Source organism: Cupressus sempervirens, chromosome 10 (genome assembly GCF_028749045.1).
Source record: "Cupressus sempervirens isolate cs-2001-9-10 chromosome 10, ASM2874904v1, whole genome shotgun sequence".
Lineage (NCBI taxonomy): Eukaryota > Viridiplantae > Streptophyta > Pinopsida > Cupressales > Cupressaceae > Cupressus > Cupressus sempervirens.
In genome coordinates, this window is record NC_143127.1 from 40,240,168 (window position 1) to 40,262,970 (window position 22,803).

The window sequence follows — 22,803 nt, forward strand, 5'->3', positions numbered from 1 at the left end:
TGACCAATCCATGATAGCACAAATCTTCTTTGGATCCACAAAAATTTCATCACTAGTGATGATGTGTCCCAAATATTTCACCTTTGATTAGAAGAACCTATAGTTGCTTAAGTTTCTATACAACTAATGGTCTCTCAAGCACTGTAATACTTGATGTAAATGGACTTCATGCTCCTCCACAAGTTTTGAATAGATCAATATGTCATCCAAGAATACAATGACACACTGATCAAGGTAAGTGCAAAATATGCCATTCATCAAACTCATAAACACTGATGGCACATTGGTTAACCAAAAGGGTACAACTATGTTCTCATAATGTCCATACCATCTACAAAAAGCTATTCAATGAATATCAACCTCTTGGATACAAAGCTGATAGTATCCTAATTTTAGATCAATCTTTGAGAACACTTATGCTTCCTTCATCTAATAGAACAAGTCATCTATCCTTAACAAAGGATAATAGTTCTTCACCATTACTTTATTCAACTGCTGATAGTCAATGCACAAACACAAAGAACCATCCTTCTTCATGAAGATGACTGGTGTACCCCATGGGGATACACTAGGATGAATATGCCCCTTGCCCAGTAATTCCTCCAACTACAATTTGAGCTCATTCAACTCTTGAGTAGCATGCCATAAGGAGCTTGTGAAATTGGCTCCACTCTTGGTACAAGATCAATCCAAAAATCAATGTTAGACTGTAGTGGTATACCTAAAATCTCATTAGGAAACACATCTGTATACTCACAAAGGAGTGGGTGATCATCAAGTGTCACCATATGACACTTGGCTTCCTCAAGATCACTAACAGAAATAAGAAACAATTGACAACCTTTCTACACACTTTGTTTTAGCTGATTAGTTGAGATCATCTGAAGTGAGACTAGTCTCAGGATTCTCAAAAGTTCCCCCTGCCCACCAGTGTTATCTACACATTATACCATCTTACGACGACATTCAATATTTTCCTGATGGGTAGCTAACCAATCCATGCCCAACACAATGTCATGCAATCCCAGAGGTAGAATGCATAGATCCATTGTGGTGGTGAAGGTACCCAAATTCAAAACACAACCCCTGACCAATGAGTCTATAGCCACTTTGGAACTTGTGGCTAACTCAACTTGCCTTCTATCGACTTGATGTGCTACCACTAGCCCACATTGCTAAACAAGAGATGGTGATATGAAAGAATCTAAAGCACCAGAGTCAAACAAAATAGAAGTTGAAATACCATGCAATGTACTTGTAGCTAGAGTACAAGTATGATGAGCTAGGAGTAAATCATCATGGTTGTAGCATGAAGACTACCTAAGCTCAAAGAACCAAATTTTGTACTGATCCACTATCATGTTTCCTTGTTGGATTGTGTGGAACTCATTAGGATGGGCCTCTCTAAACTAAGGAGATAGGAATCTCTCTCAAAACCTCTCCTCAAAGATCTCTCAAGTGAGATCTACAATGCTAATCTAAAGCTTTTGACTCTCAATATTCCACCATATGGATGTGTGCTCTCTCAACTACATAATTGCATAATGTACCCTAAAATTGGTTTCATATGGGTATGTGGTGAAGAAGCACTCCATGTCCAATAACCAAGTTTCTCCCTTACAATCATACAATGGTGGTTTGGATTGATGAAGGGACTTCATGATATCCAACCTAATGGAATCTTCACTGTTGTAGTCCCTACCACCTCAATGGTGTCCTCTGCCACCTGGTGGAGTATGAAAACATTTACATTCACATTCCTTCTCTCTATGTTTTGAATGATGGGAATCCCCATAATGGGATCCCTCCTCTTGGTCATGATCCTATTGATTTTCCTCTACACAAGGGCCCAATCGAGCAAGAATCTCCTAGAGCATTGGCATCAATTCCCCCATGCCATTCTATTCATTATTACCCTATCCCCTCTCTCTACCCTGACATCTCTCTTTATGGTATTCTTCTCCACGGTTACTACTACGGGTACCACCATGACCACTAGGTCTATGTGCAAGAGACATCACTATGAGAACAACAAAATAACGTTAGAACAATCAAATCACAAGCATAAGAGTCAAATCCATGAACCAAAAAAATATCACAATAACAACCATAATATTAATAATACACAATAGAAAATAACACCATAGTGGAAGCATAACACATAGATCCCAATGTTGCAACGTGGGCTCTGATACCAAATGTAATGGCCTGCCTAGAGATCCTTGGAAACAAGGATAAGTATAATCTATGATAATTTTTTTTGAACAAGTATGACTACACATGAAAACATCATACACGAATCACAAAGATCATAATGGAAAACTAACCAAACAACCCAACACCAACATATCTCCGAACACCACTACTAACCTAAATGACCGACAATGGAAGATGCATAATTGAATTTGAATTGAAAAACTCTAGATTTCAAAATGCAACACCAAAGGATTGCAGAGCACCTAAGAGGGTAGCCAAAACACTTCTCAAAAAGTTTGGGTCTTACCAAAAAGTGCCTACTGTTCGTCCGGATAGGTTTTTGCAAATACTAGGTGACACTTTAAAACAACCCTAAGCAATACTTTCTAGTATAGTACGACCTTTCTCAAGGAGGGTGACACTTTTAAGGTTTGGGCAACACCCCTCAAAAGGGCATGCAATACTTTACTAGTATCACACAACATTTCTTCTTAAGAGGTGTGATACTTTCCAATATCTCATGATAGATCTCTATTGGGTGTGTGACACTATACTATATCACCCCATGCTATCACATGGTCGCCTAGGAATGCTAGAAACAAACTCTAAGGATGAACTAAAGAGAAAATTAGAGTTCAAAACCTTCACAGTCAGTTGTACTAGATCCACAATTTGAGATGTAAACACTTGAACACAATATTGAAAGATGAAAACACAATCTAACCTTCTAAGAATTGTTGAAGGGAAATTATAAAATGAAACATTGTAGTGTACTAAAACAACATCACAATAACTGAAATAACATCGCAATGAATGGAACAACCAAACTAAGTATGCAGTTACTCCCAACTATAATAGCATCATAAGACCATCGTGGGACCTAGCCATCGCTCGCATGTAACATCCCAAGCTACCGAATAGATTTTTGGTACTATCATATAAGGTCATCACTACTAAAAAATGCTACAACATAAGCATAAGGAAATCTAACATGCTAGGAGTAAAGCATAAGATAATCCTACAAATATGGATAACATCATCTATCATATGTTAATCATCATAATAAGGAAATCTGTCAGTAACTAACATCATCTAAACATGATATACAAGCATTCTAATGAAAGCATAAATCACAAGGAAGCATACTTCGAAACATAAAGTACCAAGTAAAAACATCTAGCAATGGTCACACTAGGATAATAGACTGTCTCTATACACCAATCCCTAGTAGTGGTATAGGTAGCTACGCCTCCCAACCACATGGAACCCGTAGGCCCACTCCTACCATATTGATGGAGATAATGATCCAACCACAAACACACACAAAGAAAATGTTCATGGCTAACATAGACACCAGATAGTATGATGACTAAAATCAAGAACATAGACAATGCATAAACTACAGGTCCTAGTCAAATACTCAGTGGGATACTAAGTAGGAGTTGATATCATGGAAAGTTGCTTGGCATTGACAAGCCCAAGCTTGGATCTATGCAAACAAAACTTCCCAATGGAAGGCTCACATACTGAAGCATTGTTTTATTATCTTAAATTTTATTACTTCCCAGTGTTTTATTTAGTTATCACTTACTTAATTCTTCCTCTACCAATCCTATGACATCATGACACTAGGCTGTGAGATAGAATCCCCCTCCATATGCTACCCTACCCTACCCATGCTCATCCAATGATGAGTGTCAGTAGGCATGCAAATTCCCAACTCAACTGCAATGATCATAACTTTTGAAAGTACCATAGAAGATCAGGCCTCTCAAGTCACCCAAGAAATGTATGCACATGTACTTGTGTGTGGCACACCACCATCATGAAGATCATAACACAAGGGCTGGATAAGAACACCAGCAAAAAGTCACTCAACTAAAAATAAAATTAGGAGAATATACACAACATGCAATTCAATGCAATATAAAAGTGCAACAAAGGTTTGACCAACATCCAAATCGATAATCCAGGTCTATGACCAAACTCATGCCAAGAAAACTCGAGAAAATAGAGTGACACACAAAATGAGGTAAAAATCCCAAAAACTAGAAATCTTCAAAATTAAAACCCATTTGACCTTTGGGTACAAAAACCCCAAAAATCCAATAATATATGAGTTCAAAAACTGTATGCAAAATCGACTAGCATAATGGTGCGAAACCCCAAACCCCCATCCCCAAAACGTGGAAAATGTTCATACCCGACCAAGCAGGTAGAACTAACAAACAAAAATGAAGGGGAATGGTACTTTTAGGTAGCTTGGACAGTTGTTCATCTATTTGTGATTAAATGACAAATAATTGTAAGAGTTATGACATATAATTATTTGTTAATTAATTAAATCCTTCTAGAAACCACTAGTAACCTATTGGTTAGGTTTTTTTAATCGAGAAGCAACTAGAAACGTCTTGGTTAGGAAGCAACTAGAAACTTCTTTATTGAATTGCCTTGATCAAGAAGCAACTAGAAACCTCTTGATTAAGTAGTATAAAAGGGGGTCATGGGAGGAATTTCGTGAACAAAACAGAATAGAGAACAACAAGAAGTTGTAGAAGCAAATACTCTTGCAGTGTTAGCAAAAGCACAGTGATAGTGTTTGGGATAGTAGTGGGGAATATCAACAGGAGAAATTAGGAGGTTATCTTAATTTTTCTAGTGAGAGGCAAGGAATTTTGTATCTCTTGATTTGCTAGAGTTAATATATTTTCCATCTGCAGAATGGGTTTTCCCTTAGGGGTTTTTTCAGGGATGATTTGTCCAAAAATATTGTGTACTTATTTCTTTCTATATTTTATTAGTGAAGTTTTAGTTGTGTTACTTTTTGATGTTAGCTAGAAATTTATTTTTAGTAGTTTAATAATCATTTACGATAGGAGAGTTAATAATTAGTGGCTGCAATAGTGTTAATTTTCACATGGTATCAAAGTATTGTTGAGGGTAGAAGAGTTTTGCGCTAGGAAAGAAATTGTGATCTCTTCAAAATTATTATTTCTTTAATCCTAGAGATGGCTTTAGCTGGTTTGAGAGATCAGGATAGCTTGGATGGTGCCTTAAATTTTGGTGTCTAGAATACCATAATTTCTTTATTGTTGGAAGAGGATGGTATCAAAGATTATGTTACAAGTGTTGTACCTATACCAATGGATGCGACATAGCTTGCAGCATATAAGAAGGATGATATCAAGGCAAGGAGGATTTTCCTTGTTGGTGTCAACGATCATATTGTTCCACATATCTCAAAGCTAGATATGATGAATAAGATGTGGGACACCATTCTAAATCTATACCAAAATGCTACCACCAAAAGGAAAATGATTCTCAGAGAGAAGCAAGAGAATACCTGAATGAACTAGGGGGAAGACATTACAAATTACCACACCAAGCTTAGACTTATCAAGGATGAGTTAGCAACTATTGGAGATAGTCCCAGTGATGACAAGCTAGTAAGAATAGCCCTAAATGGGTTTTCTAAACAATGGAGTGTCTCTATTCAAGTTGTCAGTGGACGAGATACCTTACTAAGTTGGGATCAACTGTGGGCTGATTTCACTCAAGAGGAGTTTAGACTAAGTCTTGTCAATGGGGCCAACAAGAGTCAAAAAAGTGAGGTAGAACAAGAAAATGTTGCCCTAGCGGGGAAAGGGAAAGTAAAGAAGGGATCTAGATTGCATAGCAAGAAGAAGAAGAATGACCTTTATAAGTTCAAGTGCTTTAGATGTCATGAGTATGGCCACTATCTCAGTGATTGTCCAGAAAGGAAGAAGGCAAAGAAGTAGGTGGCAACTTCAACAAGTGTAGAAGAACCTTATAGTAGACTAGAAGATGAGTTTGCACTGATAGCTTGTATGGTGAGCTCAACCTCATAGACTATTTGGTATATAGATAGTGGGGCATCATTTCATATGACAGGAGTTAGAGATTACTTCTCCAGTCATAAGGAGGAGAACACCAATATCTAGATTTCTATGGGAAACTTGTCCAAGCTCAAGCCAGTTGGGAAAGGGACTGTTCATTTTTAGAGGGAGAATGGACAGATAATTCCTGTTCATGATGTGTTGCATGTGCTAGGATTAGGTATGAGTTTAATTTTTGTATCTCTTGTTTAGGATAGGGGGTATAATGTACTCTTTAGATGGACACATGTGTTAATTAAGCACAAGGATTGGAAATCACCCATAACTATTGGAGTTAGGAGTGGTCACCTTTATAGGTTGTAGTTTGATACTCCTAGGGCACTCATGAGCATCACTAATCCTAGAGATCTTGGAGAGCTATGACATAGGAGGATGGGCCATATTCATCATGGAGCACTCAAATTGCTTCATGAGATTGTGATAGGTGTTCCAAAGGTGAGCAAAGAGCATGATGATGTATGCAAAGGATGCGTGTTGGGGAAGTTTGTAAAAACATCTTTTCCAAGAAGTGACACTAGATCTGAAGATGTTCTTAATCTAGTACATTCAAATGTATGTGGATCGATGTCAAAAAAGTCTATCAAAGGATATGAGTACTATGTTACTTTTATTGATGATTTCTCTAGGAAGACCTAGATATACTTCTTGAAGACCAAAGATTAGGTTTTTAGTTGATTCCAAGAGTTCAAGGCTCTAGTGGAGAACTCAATAGGAAGGAAGATAAAGGTTCTTCAATCAAACAATGGAGGCAAGTACAAAGGAAATAACTTCTAGGAGTTCTGTAGCAAGGAAGGAATCCAGAGATAGTGGACTATTCCTTCTAATCCATACTGGAATGGAGTTACTAAGAGGAAGAACCGTTCTATCTCGGGGGTAGCAAGAGCTATGATACATGACCAGGATGTGCCCCACTACTTATGGGCAGAAGCGTGTAGTACTATAGTCTACATTTAGAATAGGGTTCCACATAAGGTGCTAGGGAGGATGAAACCAAAGGAAGCTTTCATAGGAAAGAAGCTTGATGTATGCTATTTTAGAATATTTAGGAGTTTGGCACATTGTCATATTCCAAGTGATACATGTACCAAGTTAGATTAGGCTGCAAAGAGAGGGTACTTTGTTGGGTATAGTGAGACCTCAAAGGCATTTAGGATTTTTATCTCTAGGACTAGAAGAATTATTGTCAGATGTGATGTCAAGTTCATGGAGGACAAGGCATTTAGAAGGCCTAGAGATTTTCCATCAATGATTAGAGTGAGCAATCAATAGAAGCTCCAAGGCCTAGTCAAGGGTAGTAGAGCACAAGTATAGTTAGCAGTACAAGTGTAGGCTGAGGTGGTGAAGTTTCACAGAGCATGGAGCAACAAGTACAATAGGAAATGCATCTAGAAGACTTAGACGTTGATATCTCATCCTCTACAATTGGTAGCAGGAACTATGAGGTTCAAGAGACACCAAAGGGATACTTAGGAGTTTGTGGGAGCTCCTAGGAAGAGTATTAGATAGTGGAGATAACCAAAACTATGTGGCATTAGTTAGTCAATTGGTAGATAGTGAACCTTCCAGCTATTCAGAGGTTGCAAAGCATCAGGTATGGTTGAGGAGTATTCCTCAATAATGCAAAATGATGTGTGGGAGGTAGTACCTAGACCAATAGATAGAGTAGTAGTTGGATAATGCTGGATCTATAAGATAAAGCATGATGCAGATGGCAACATCAAAAAATAAAAGGCGAGGTTCATGGCCAAGGGGTTCTCTTAGAAGGAGGTAATAGATTATGAGGAGACATTTGCTCCAGTGGCTAGGTATACTTCTATATGAGTTGTGATCTTGTTTACAACACAGATGGGATGGCAAATCCATCATATGGATGTCAAGACAACATTCCTTAACAATGAGTTAAAGGAGGAGGTACACATAGAGCAACTAGAAGGCTTTGTAGTACATAGTAAAGAGACCCACATGTGCCGATTAAAGAAAGCATTGTACAAACTCAAGTAGGATCCTAGAGCATAGTATGAGTGCATTGATACTTGCAAGAAATAGGCTTTGTGAAGAGTGAAGCGGATGCTAACCTTTACTACTTGGTGGTTGGGGGTGAGATTCCCATTCTTGTTCTTTATGTAGATGACTTGTTTCTTACAGGTTCACAAGGGCTCATAGAAGATTGCAAGAGGGACCTTGCAAAAGAGTTTGAGATGAAGGACTTAGGACTTATGCACTAATTTCTAGGCATGGAGGTGTGGCAAAAATATGGTGAGATTTTCCTTGGTCAAGGGAAATATTGCATTGAAATCTTGAAGAGATTCAGAATGGAGATTTGCAAAGCCATGTCTACACCCATGATTACGAATTGGAGGAAGGTAGATACGTCTAAGGAGAAGGATGTAGATCCCACTTTATACAGACATTTGATTGGTTCTCTTATGTATTTGGTCAACACTAGGCCAAATATAGCATTTGTAACAAACTCTCTTAGTCAATTCATGGTTGAACAAAAGAGAATGGATTGGACATCAACCAAGCATGTACTACATTACTTGCATGGTAAATTTGAGTATGTGATCAAATATGTCTAAGGTGAATGTATCAAGTTGATGGACTATACTGATATAGATTGGGAAAGAAGTACAACAAAGAAAAGGAGCACTTTGGGGTGTTGTTTCAATTTGGGATCAGGAGTTGTATCTTGGTTCAAAAGGAAGTATAAATTTGTGGCTCTAAGTTAAGAAAAAGCAGAATACATAGCAGCTAGCATGGTGACATGTGAAGCTATATAGCTTCAAAAGTTGTTAGTATCCTTGTTTGCTTCAAAGGTTGAGACTATTGTGATACAATGCGATAATCAAAGTTGAATCAAGTTGTTTGAGAATCTAATATTTCATGATAGGTCTAAACATATAGACATCAAATATCACTTCATCAGATATTGTCTACAATGAGAGGTTGTTTAGCTACAATACATACCTATGAAGGAGTAGGTAGCAGACATTCTAACAAAGGCATTGGGGAAGGCTAAATTCATCTTCTTTAGAGATAATTTGGGTGTAATGTAGAACAATTTCCTCGCTAAGAGGGAGTGTTAGTTTTAGGTAGCTTGGACAGTTGTTTGTCCATATGTGATTAATTAGTAAATAATTGTTAGTTACAACAAATAATTAATTTTTAATTAATTGACTCCTTCTAGAAGCCACTAGTAACCTATTGGTTAGGTTGCTTTAATCGAGAAGAAACTAGAAACTTCTTGGTTAGGAAGCAACTAGACAATTCTTGGTTGAGTTGTCTTGACCATGAAGCAACTAGAAACCTCTTGATTAACTAGTATAAAAGGGGGTCAAGGGAGTCATTTGGAGAAAAAAATAGAAGAAAGAACAATAAGAAGTTGTAGAAGCAAACAATCTTGCAGTGTTAGCAAGGGTGCAATGATAGTGTTTGGGATAGTAGTGGGGAATTGTGATGACCCCTTTTTAATCCTTTGACTTGATATTCAAATTTGGGCATAAATTAGGAAGTCATCCAAATTAAGAAAGCTTATGACCCTCACTGCTATTAAAATATTTAAGGAGTTGATCATTTAAAATTAATCTATTAGTTTGTTTGGAAGATTTCTTCTCATAGTACTAGATCATCTTCTCTCTCCTAGTTACAATCATCTCAAGATGGTAGATTGACGGTGTAGAGGGCACATGAAACAAGCTACAAGCAGTTCCCTAGAGGAAAACCATTAGGTGATTGAATTTACTCTGCCTCTCCCTCCACCAACTTCCTATCTTCGAATTTCATAACTGGGATGAGAGATAGACTCTTTGTACTATAATCAAAATGCAATCTAGATGTTCTTAAAATATTTAAGAATACATATGTTTTGTTATAATGTACTAGTATTTCTTAAATACAATATTTATTTATATATCATCTGTTCATATCTATTTGAAGACATAAATCATATATATACATACATTTATATACATTTATATATAAATACACACACATATATATACACTCATATATATATATATATATATATATATATATATATAATGACATAACATATATTGTGCTTTTATTCAATTTAATGTATATTCCCTTTCATGTGAATTGCTTTAAAATAATCAATTTGAATCTATATTCTTAAATGAATAGAGCTGATGCAATTTACATTGTAGTGACCATACGTATCCCTTTTAATACTGATATCCTATGCATAAATTTAATTAAAAGATTGTTTAATATCTTTCTAACCTCATCATATAATAACATATTGCTATTCAAATCGTACCTAATAATTGACATCATTCTATGTTGTCAGTTCTGGGTCACTGCTTGACTGTAGCTCGACAAAATACTATGATTGACACCGAAGTTTGATGTAGGTATTTAGTCAGATCTCCACGTTAGATATTAAAACACTTTCTGCACTTAAATTGCTTTTTTCATGCTTATATATTCTTGCTGCACTCTTATTTTGTTGTTGCCCTTTCCACTCTTATTTGTTTATGTTTTTTCCTCTATATGCCTTATGTATCTGCCCTAACCCTATTAATATATTTTGACCCGACATGATGAAAGGTCTTGTCCATGACATTTCCAATGTTATGGAATACTTAGGGTTAGGTTTAGGGTTGTTATTATTTTTCTTAAAAATGTTTATAATGTATAGTAAAGGTACAATTAATGTATTTAAAGTTAATATGTAGTTTTATGATGCTTTATTTAATTAATGTATTTTTTTAATATTCGTTGAAGAAAGCAATCAATTTATAAGACAAGAATCTAAAAGGTAAGGAGTAATATTTAGATTGAAAAAGATGACACACATATAATAATTTCAAATATGGAATTAATTAAATATATAAAGAGATATTTGAAATGTAAGAATATTTCAAAGGAATATTAATCAAATACATTAAAGAAGAAATATATTAATCTTGGTTCATGACAGGAATATCAATAGGAGAAATTAGGAGGTTGTCAGAATTCTGCTAGTGAGAGGTAAGGAATTTTGTATCTCTTGATTTGTTGAAGTTAATATATTTTCCATCTGCAGAAATAGTTTTCTCTTAGGGGATTTTCCAGGGATGATTTGTCCAAAAAATTGTGTTCTTTGTATTCTGAATTTCTTTCTGTATTTTATTGGTGAAGTTGCAGTTATGTTATTTTTTGATATTAGCTGGGAATTTATTTTTAGTAGTTTAATAATCATTTATGATAGGAGATTAATAATTAGTGATTGCAATAGTCTTAATTTCCTCAAGGAACACTAGTTCTCAGCCTCCAGATAAACAACTACCAAAAATAGAAGCTAAAATGAAGCAGAAACAAGAAAATTGGAAAGCTCTACGTGACAGCAAAAGGGGCACAAACTGAAATTAGGTTGATAAAATAAATAACCTACCAAAACTGCTGAGAGTGATAGAAAAGCAAGGTCTCCCTAAGATGGATCCAACGAGATTGATCTCGCAAAAATTCCATGCTCACAGCTCTCGGAACAAACAAAAATCCAATCCTTCAGATAGAGGATTCAGAAAAGCTCTCCAATTTCCAAATTATGAAATTGAAAAGTTAAAATACAAATCCCTTTTTCAATACTTATTCACCTTTCGAGTGAATATTCAATTAGGAAAAATAGCTAGTTAGACTAGTTAGACTCTTAATCGACCCAAATGAAAACATGTCGTTCCTCATCATGGGAATTCACCTAAGGAAAAATTGCTAGAAATTAAATTCAATAATATTTAAAGCCCAAAAACCCAAAATCATAGAAAAACCCTTAACAACATTCGCAACAATGCGAACCTCTAAATGCATAGACACACTCACTAGTCTAATCATATAATGTAGATAAGTTTGGATTTAATAATCAACGAAAGGTTTAAATAAAACAATAAAATAAGGATACATCAACCATGCAGAGACAACATTGGTAAAATATGAATAGCTAAATCACTAAGTCCATGTGTCAGTGCTGGGGATATAAATCTTGCACACTAAAATGCACAATCAAGTGCAATTGCATATAATATCATAGCCAAAGCAATAAATGCATTAAATACCTAATTAATCCATTTATATCGCTCACATTCACATAAATCATAAAGAGAAAAGAATAAAGTAAATCACCATAGCATAAAATCCATCATATAACATAATCATAAAATATATTCAAATACTAGATAATCAGACATCATCATAGATCTACTATCATCTCAAAATGACATCAACATGTAAATAGGATAAACTGAATAACATAGTAGTATAGTATCTATGGTACTGAATCAAAGTATAAAATTAGACTCTTAGGTCATCTCAAAGTACATATAATAAGAGAGTCAAGTATCTCTCAAATCAAAATAGACAAGGTACATATTACAAACATAAGATGCACTACATAAACAACATATGATACAAGAGGGGATGTGTCCCTTGCAAAGAGATTGTTTTGTGTAAAGAAGTAAGCCCTCACCCAAATGTTGTTTATGAAAAGAAGTGATTCTTTAACCAAACATAAAGATATAGAAGGAAGATCTATATATTTGGAAAAGGCATTCATGAAGGATCTGTTAGAATTATTTTAGAATAACTGAGAGGCGGGGGGTGGGGGAGGGGGGTGGGGGGTGAGTTAGTTATTCAAGGTCCAGATGTCCAAAATAAAACTTTTCACAATTCAGTGAACCCTTCAAACTTTCTTAATCATGCATGCATTCATTGTGTGTTATTCAAAACTAATATCTTACTTTTAAACTAACATGTAGAAATGTAAAGCATAATACACAACATATCCATTAGTACACTTGACACAATGATTTAACGTGGAAACCCAGTTCGAGAAAAACCACTAGTAACATGCTACTCCTTTCTCACTCTTCTGAAGTGATGTCCTATTAAAGGACAACCCTATTAAAGGTTACAACACACACTCTTAAATGTAACCCAGTTAAGGGATTTCAATCACCCTATTAAAAGTGAGCCTTGTTAGAGGACTTTAGGCATTTCACTTGGAATGCCACCTTGTTAAAGGATTTTCCAATGACTGTTAAGTCAACCTTTCTTGAGAAGATTTACCCTAATCTGATACAATTGTTAGAAAGTAATAGTAGAGTTTGATCTGATACAACTTAAAACCTTGCTTGCAGATTATAGATCACTATTTAGTCCTCAACTCTGCTTGGCTTTCTATCTTTACAGTTCTGACAGCTTGTTCACCCTTCAAGCATTCATTCTTCTCTAGCCTTCTTGCTTAGTTCGCCATTGCAGACTTCTTCACTTGGGTCACTTGATGAAGCAAACCCTCTTCCTTCTCCTTGTCAAATTTTTGCATTCAAAAACTCTCTGACCTCTAACTAACTTTACTTCATAACCAAACATCCCTACATACAGGCAATTAGAACTCTTTTTCCCACTCATTATCCATCTCAAACATTAGGTTTTTTGATGGATTAGGTAGGATACAATGTATCTACCCCATATTTTGTCTTCTCTAGAAACTTCTCCTAAAATCCATTTGAATTTGCCTCCAAAATGGTTTACATAAGATTTTGTGTCTCTAGCTCATCAATCTTATCTTCCTCCTAATTTACAAGTTCCAACAGAATAAACTTGTTGGCTTTTATTTAGCCAGTCTTCAATCTTTTTCATAATGCAGCAGCTTAGCATTATCAATTTACTAATGCTTGGCACATACTATGTTACTCAACATCTATTGTAAAATCACTCAACATTAACTATATTTTACTAATGCTCGACATCTATTGAAAATCACTTGGCATCTACTACCTTGCTCGACACCTACTAGCTTGCTCGGTATCCACTAGAAATTGTTTTCACTTAGCTCCAACTAAATTTTTGCTTAGCTTGCACTAACTTTTTTTGGCACCTTCTATCAACTTGATCAAGCTTAGCAAATGAACTTTGTCCAACCTTTTTCTTCTAAACTTTTTGAATGTAGCCAATCATTAAGTAGATCATCAATACATTATGTTATCATTTTCTTAATTAATTCTTGCACTTCAATACATACTCATAACTCAACCTTTCCTCTAGGTCCTTTTGTTACATCTTGTTGATCAAATCCTCTTCATCAATCAACTAAGTGATAGTACTTGAAACATATAAGCAATTGTCTTACCCACATATTGCAGGTTTGACATTAGTGACAAAACAATGATTGAAAATACTTCTTCAACAATAACAATCTTTTTGCTCAAATGACTTTTTCAATCATATATCAACAAGATCAAGAAATGGAATATTGATAAAAATAAGTAGAAATAGAATGAAACTTAGGAACTAAACTCATATTAGTAGCAATACTAATTAAGTGATAAAGTTGATAGGTAAGTAGACATTTAGACCTATGCATGTCTTCATGTAATACAACTATATGTAGAAATTATTGAATAATCCACGTGCAATGGGAGAAGATGCACTGGGATTTGGATAAGAGAATGGGATGAATGGAAGATTGCATTCAAGAAAAGAGAAGTATTGTATGAGTGGTTAGTCATGCCTTTTGGGTTAACCAATGCACCGAGCACTTTCATGTGGCTTATGAATGAGGTACTAAAGGAAATTATGAGTAAGTTGGTCATGGTTTACCTATATGCTATTTTGATCTATAGTAAGACATTGGAGGAGCATATCAGAAGTTGAGAGAATAAAATTGTTGATAAATCTAAAGAAGTGTAGTTTTGTTTAGGAGTTGGTGTACCTGGGATTTGTAGTTTTAGCATAGTGTTTAAAAATGGACTTTGATAAAGTGAAGACTATCTTTGAATGACCTACTCCAAGAAGAGAAATGAAGGTAAGATCTTTTTATGGTTTCTCTAGCTTTTATAGAAATTTTATTAGAGGTTTTAGCAGTATTTGTGGACCCTTGATTGAAACAATAAGAAGGGATGGATGATAATTAAATGGACTGTAGGAGTAGATAAGAGTTTCAATTTGTTGAAGTCGAAAGTGACAAAACAATTTGTTTTATCACTTCCAAATTTTAATAAAGTATTTCAAGTAGTTTGTAATGCTAGTGGTATTGCAATATGAGCCATTTTGAGTCAAGAAGGTAGACATGTTTCTTTTTTTAGTGAGAATTTGAATGATGCAAAAAGAAAATATTTTATTTATGACTGGGAATTTTATGCCATAGTTCAAGCATTGAAAAAGTGGAGACATAAGGACTTTATTTTTTATATTAATCATCAAGCTTTTTAATATTTGAATAGTCAAGGAAAATTGAACCAAATTCATTAGAAATGGGTTGAGTTTTTGTAGAGTTATACATTTCTTTTGAAACACAAGAGTGAGAAGTCTAATAGAGTTGTAGATGCTCTTAGTAGGAGACAACTTTTGCTAATAGAGATGTAGACTAAGGTGGATAGGTTCAAGAAACTCACAAGTTTGTATCCAAAGAATCTTGATTTGGAGAAGCATGGAAAGCTTTTACAAAACCTGTTACAGTAATTGGATTTCATAATCTAGGTTGGTATAATATTCAAATGGAAGTTAGTTGTGCATTCCAAGAACTTCTTTGAGGGAGAATCTCATCAAGGAGATGCATAGTGGAGGATTGGTTGGATATTTTGGTAGAGATAAAACCGTTTCTTTGGTTAATGAGAATTACTGCTATCCACAATTGCAACAAGATGTCAAGAAGTTTGTATAGAGTCGTTGAGTATGCTAGATGACAAAAGGAGTGGAGCATAATATAGGGTTGTATCAATCATTACATGCATCGAGGAAGCCATGGGAGGGGGCATGATTCAATTTTTGTGGTGGTTGATAGGTTTTCAAAGATGACACATTTAATTTCTTGCAAGAATATTGGCAATGTTCATGTGGCAAAGTTTTATTTTATAGAAGTGGTGAGACTACATGGTCTGCTAAAAAATATACTTTCAGATTGAGATACCAAGTTTGTTGGGTATTTCTATGATGTAGGAGCATCGAGCTTGGATTTTGGTGGAGTTATGATTTTAATGATTAGGGATGTGTTGGAGACACATTGGAGAACCTTTCCTCATGATTGCATAGAGATTGGATGGATTGAGTTGAAGTTTGAGCTATTTTTACCCTTGTTGCTGGAACTATGTTTTCTAGTTTTTGGGTGCCTGTTGTAGGAAATGTAACTAATTTTTCACAATCAATGAGAGGATGTTATTTTTAGGTATTGAAGAGGGCCTATATTATATCTCTAGTTAAAGACACAAATTCTAATTCATTATAAGTTGGGAGATATGAAAATTTTCCTAGAGTATCAATTTCTAGTAGTTTATAGACAAGTTTCTATGGATGAACTTTGGGATGGATGTGAAAATATCATTGATGATTCAGCCTTTGTGAATTTAAGTGGTTGTAGAGGACCTAAATTTCTACCCTCAGTTCAAAGCACAAGTTCTAATTCAATTAGAGCTAGAAGATATCATAATTTTTCTCGAATATCAATTTTTGGACATTTAATTTTTGTTGGAGGTCGACTTGTGGCTCTTCAAGTATTTAATGTTAGTTTTTGGCATTCAAGGCCAACTTGTGGCTTTGATTGGTATAAGTAGGGGTTTTGATGAAGTCTTTAAGTCATTATTAATTCATAAGGGAGTGATTCATTCATTCAGAGGAGGAGTATGTGTGGTAGTAGCTAAAGAGCAATTTTTCCTAAGTCTATAGATAGAGCACTGAATGTAAGGCAATTTATAGCAAGATTGTGATGAAGTTGTGAGTGTGTGGATATAATGTCGAATGTGAGGTGGTTTAAACTTGGATCATGGAAAAAGTTGGAGCATAGCTAGTGGTTGCAGATTGGAAAACAAGGAGATTCCTTGGTGGGCATGTGAGAACAAGTTTAGATTTCCTTGATGGTTTCTTCTAGATTGCCGTTATGTTATAGATCTAGGCTAGTTGGGATTGGTTTTATAAGTTTGATCTTGAGTTATCTTGTAGAATTTTTATCGTAATTTCTATCCTATTTGGCCATAATTGGGAAGGCCTTATAGCTCGACACATTACATGTAACATTTATTTGATGAATAAGTCATTGTAATTTGGTATCAAATCTTGCATTGTTATTTTGTTTCTAGTATGTGGTTATATTGTTGGGGTCTAGGACATTTCCTTTGGGGATTCTCCTACCTTTTGCTATGTTAGATGGTATTAGAAAAAAGGTTGTTCTTGAGCATGTACATAGATCATCGAAGTTGAGGTAGTTTGTACTAGGACTTGGGTTGGAGAAGTAGATTTGAGTTGATCTTGATTTGTTGGTGGATTTTCTTTATGGAGTCCTATATCTCTTGGTTGTAAGGTGGCAGATTGTGATCTTGGCTTGCAATTGTAGAGGGCTTATAGATGGATTGATGGATGTGAAGATGGAAGACTAATCTTGTTGAGACATGACCGTAGAGAGTTTGTAGATTGCAGATCCGTGGTCCTGGACTTGTGATTTGGTTCATGATTGTTCATGCGAGGTGGTAGGTTGCGATCTAACTTGAAAAAAATTCAAGGTTTCATAAGAAGTGTGGGAAGGCTTTGTTGTAGAGGGTTTATGAAGATCTTGGGAGATGGCTCCAAGAGGATTGGACCCTGAGATGATTGTAAATCTCCATGATGTGGTGGAGAGGAATTTTTCTAAGATATCTACTTAGTTTGAAGCTAGTTTGGCTAATTGATCTAAGGAGGCAATTGCTAAGTTTAAAAAAAGTTTGGATGATCAAGATAAGGATAGGATGAGAAAGGAATTTTGTAGATGTTTGTAGAGCTGGAGTTTAATGATCTGGAAGAGAGTTGTTTAGTTGGTTAAGAGATGTGTTCATGAATGAAGGTGGCATGACAAGGTCAAGGTGGAAGAGGTTGGTTTTGCTGATCAGTTTGTGAAGTCTATTATAGAACTTGTAGAGTAGATGGAGGTTTTTTCTAAAGATATTCCTAACCTTAATGATGCTAGGATGTACATATCTTTTCATGATCAGTTGGTTGGGTCTAACATGGAAATAATAGAGCACTTGGTCATAGATGATTTGGTTGCTATTGGTGGTGACTTGTATATTGTAGAGCATCTTGTTGTGAGAAATGAGTTTTTTGGTGTTGAGAGTTTGGAATGTGTTGATGGAGATTTACATATTGCTATTGATATGTACTTTGTTGTTGTTGGTGTGGATTCACTATTTGCTGATATGGATGAGGGCTTATTGATGAAGCATTATGTTCAATTTGTTCTTGGGTGTGAGCATGCTGATTGGGTTGTTGATATGTATTTGATTCTAATTTTTTAGTGGATGAAGCATAGCTGGTGGATTTTTAGATTTTTTCTATTTACTTTGATGAAGTGGAAGCCTTTGGTAAAGATGAAGTTGGTTGCAAATCTTTCTTTGGGCATCAAAGTATGGGACATACTTTTCTATTTACCTGGGGAGTCTAATGTAGGAGAATCAAGCTTGGATTTTGGTGGAGTTATGCTATTCATGGTTAGGGATGTGTTGGAGAAACATTAGAGAACCTTTCCTCATGATTTCATAGAGATTGGATGGATTGAGTTGAAGTTTGAGTTGTTTTTACCCTTGCTATTAAAATTGTGTTTTTTTGTTTTTGCATGCTTGTTGTAGGCCATGTAACTAATTTTTCACAATGAATTAGAGGATTAAATTTTCAAGGATTTAAGAGATCCTAGATTAATATCTCTAGTTAAAGGTACAAGTTCTAATTCAATATAAGTTGGGAGATATAGAAATTATCTTGGAGTCAATTTTTGGTAGTTTACATGACAGGTTTGTGTGCATGACTTTCAGGATGGATGCGTAGATATCCTTGATGATTCAACCTTTCAACATTTAAGGGGTTGTAGAGGACCTAAAGTCTACCTTTCATTTTAAGCATGAGTTCTAATTCAATTGGAGTTAGGAGATATCACAATTTTTCTTGGATATCAATTTTTGGGCATTTAATTTTTGTTAGAGGTTGACTTGTGGCTCTTCAAGTATTTAATGTTTTTTTTTGGAATTTTGGGCCAACTTGTGGCTTAGATTGGTATAATTAGGGGTTGTGGTGAAGTCTTTAGGTCATTATTCATTCATAAGGGAGTGATTCATTCATTCAAAAGAGTGAGTGTGGGAGCAGTTGAAGAGCAAGTTTTCCCGAGTCTGTGGATAGAGCATCGAATGTGAGGCAGTTTACACTTGGATCTTGGACAAAGTTGGAGTAGAGCTAGTGGCTATGACTTGGAAAAAAATGAGATTACTTGGTGGGTTTGTGAGCACAAGTCTAGATTTTCTTGGCAGTTTATTTCGGATTGCTGTTATGTTATAGATTTGGGCTAGCTAGGATTGGTTTTGTAAGTTGGATCTTGAGGGATCTTGTAGAACTATTATTGTAATTGCTATTGTATTTGGCCATAACCAAGAAGGCGTTAAAACCTACGATATTACATGTTATAGTTTTTTAATAAATAAATCATTGTAATTTGGTATCAGATCCTCCATTGTTATTGTGTTTCTATTGTGTGATTATATTGTTGGGGGCTAGGACATCTCCTTTGGTGATTCTCCTACCTTGCGCTACATCATTTTGGCACATATTGTAGAAGAGGTTTAATACATTTGTAGTTTATCTCATCACATTATCCATAAAATGATGTATAGATAGAGGTTGTGAGTAGGAGTTTGGGGAATTTGTTGAGATGTTTGGTTGGAGACAAGCTAAAATGTTGGGATTTGATTTTACCACAGGCACAATTTGCATACAATAATTTTGTCAACAAGAATACTAGTAAATCACCATTCCATATTGTAAATGGGAGAAGCCCCAAAAATAATTCTAAATTAAGGAATTTGGATAAAGGAGAGATAAGTAGTGTTGAAATGGAGGATTTTGTAGACATTTGAAGAACATCCACGAGGAGGTGAGGAAATACATTACAAGGATGAATACACAATACAAGGCTAAGGTAGTTGAGAAAATAAGGTATAAGGAATTTCATGATGGGGATGAAGTCATTATTCATTTGAGGAAGGAGCATTTTCCAGTGGAAATATATAACAAGCTGAAAATGAAGAAGTTTGGACAATGCAAGATACTAAAAAATAATGATTTTGGAAATTCTTATGAAGTAGAGTTGCCTACAAAACTAAATATTTCACTGATATTAAACATTTTAGTTTTTTCAGAGTGTCATGAAGGTGGTGATGGAAATGATGTCATAGAAGTGTAGTGGACTATTCCAACAACTACTTCAACTTCAAAGGAGATTGAGGAGATATGGATAATTATGTTGGCAAAAGTACATGGAACATAATCTATGAAGAATATCTAGTCAAATGGAAAGGGCCATTAGTAGAAGATTCATCATGGTTGGTAAGGGAGGAGGTTAACTATCTTGGTTTTCCTCTAAACACCTAAGACATGATAGGTTCACTTCTCAAATTACCCCAGGTGTCTGATGTAGGAGGATACAGGAAGTAGGAGTAATCTTGCAAAAATATTCATTTTTCTCTTTTGAATAAGGGCTATCTCATTGCAAAGTTGTTTTTTGTGGAAGCTGTCTACTTAGCAAGTCAATCATATGGGTTCAAAATGTCCTAATTTTAGAGATGGGGGTTCATCTTGGATATATCAATATGTTAGTTGAGGTTCACTACCATATCATTAGTATTCATGAAGTTAGTTTAGATTTTTGGTATGGAATTGTGGTAGAAAAAATTTAAGCTCAATTTTGAAAGCTATAGAGGTTCTAGATGAGCTCCAAAATCAACCAACTAGTTAGGCACTACAGACCAAAAGTTGAGGATTCCAAAAGTTGTGGTCATGATAGCCAATAAGCTCAATGGTTCACAAGTTATGGACTTATAAAGTTGGGCCACCCGAAAATCCCAAAATAAAATTCATAATTGTTTTGGGTTGATTCTATATGCAGTTTTAGGGTTGGTCAGTCTCCAGGGTTAGAGTTTGATGTCTAGAACCTTCCTGGGTAGTGTTAAATTGTCTATATAAGGAAGACCCTGTTAGAATGTAAAGTGTGGGGGGGGGGGGGGTGATTCAGTTATATGATCAAAATGACTTTTATTATCCTTATTAATTCTTAAACACATGATCAATATAAACAACAACCATAAGAAGAGAACTATACACAATAATACTAGATATGTTAACTGGGGAAACCCTTAATCAGAGGGAAAACCATGTTAGTGTAGTACCCACAAAATGATGTACTAATATATAAAATCTTTGTAAGATAATAGACCCAGTTAGGAGCCAATGAAATACATTCAGGTACATATTAGTCCCTATTAGAAGACTTTGAATCCCTATGAGGAGATTCCAACCTTGAATTAGAAGTTGTAGAAGGCAAAAGGACCCACTGTCCAAAAAACTTCGGGGAAAAAACCACTAAACTCATTGTCTAACTCATCTTTATATTATACCTTACATAATAATACCAAATACAACTAATATCAACAACTCATACTCTTTCTCTATCCTATTATTATTCCTCTTTTACACCAAGTACTTCTAGGGTCTCAATACCAGATCAGCTTACTTGCATCACATAACCAATCCCTTAGATCACTTACTCACATTATACTTCACATACTATTTTACAAAAATTACATCTTACAACCAAGTAAATAAACTCTCCTTTATACCAAGTCCTAGATTACATTATCGAGTCAGCTTTGAACCTCTTTCAATTTATAGTTACAATATAGGACCTCATTAATACAAGTTACATCATATTTTCATGGGCGAATCAATTGATCAAATTTTTTTTTATTATCTTTATTAATTCTCAAACATGTGATCAATATAAACAACAAGCATAAGAAGATAACCATACACAATAATACTAGATATGTTAACTAGGGAATCCCCTTGATCAGAGGGAAAACTATGGTGGTGATAGTACCTACAAAATGATGTACTGATATATAAAATCCTTGTAAGATATTGGACCCAGTTAGGAGCCAATGAAATATATTCAAGACCGCAAGACAAAAGTCTACAGCTCTTTTGTGGACTTTCGTAATGCTTTCAACCCCATCCCTTGTGCAACCCCTTTTTTAGAGGCTTAGAGATATTGGTATTTCCAAGATCCTACTGACAATAATCATGAGGTTATACAAGAAGGTGGTTGGTAGAATCAATAACCAGAGGGCCTCTCTAATCCTATCTAGAGCACCATTGGGGTGAAGTAGGGTTGCCCACCCTCACCTATCATGTTCAAGATTTACATTGATGAGCTCGAGACCTTTCTCGGTGACTCATCTTCCTCAAGAGATGGCTGCCATCTACACTAGGTAATGATATCTATCCTCCTTTTTGCTAATGATGTGGCTCTTTTAGCTTCTTCTCCTAAGGGGTTCCAAAGGCTCCTCAATAGACTTGCATCTTTTTGTGACTTGAGATAGCTGGTTGCGAACTTAGAAAAGACCCGTGTTATAGTCTTCAATGGTTTCAAGACCTCATATCTCTATTTCCACCTCCAGGGTCATGAAGTTGAGATTGCATCATCTTACACATACCTTGGGGTTAAGTTCTTTGGGCCCCATTTCAAAATGCAACCAACCATTCAACCTTAGATTTGCAAAGCATTGGGTTCCCGTGCCATGCTAGAGAGACAGTGCTTTACACATCACTTCCAAGACACCTCGACTAAGTTATCCCTCTTGGATTCCTTAGTCAAATCCACAGTGATCTATGGATTGGTGGTATGGGGGCC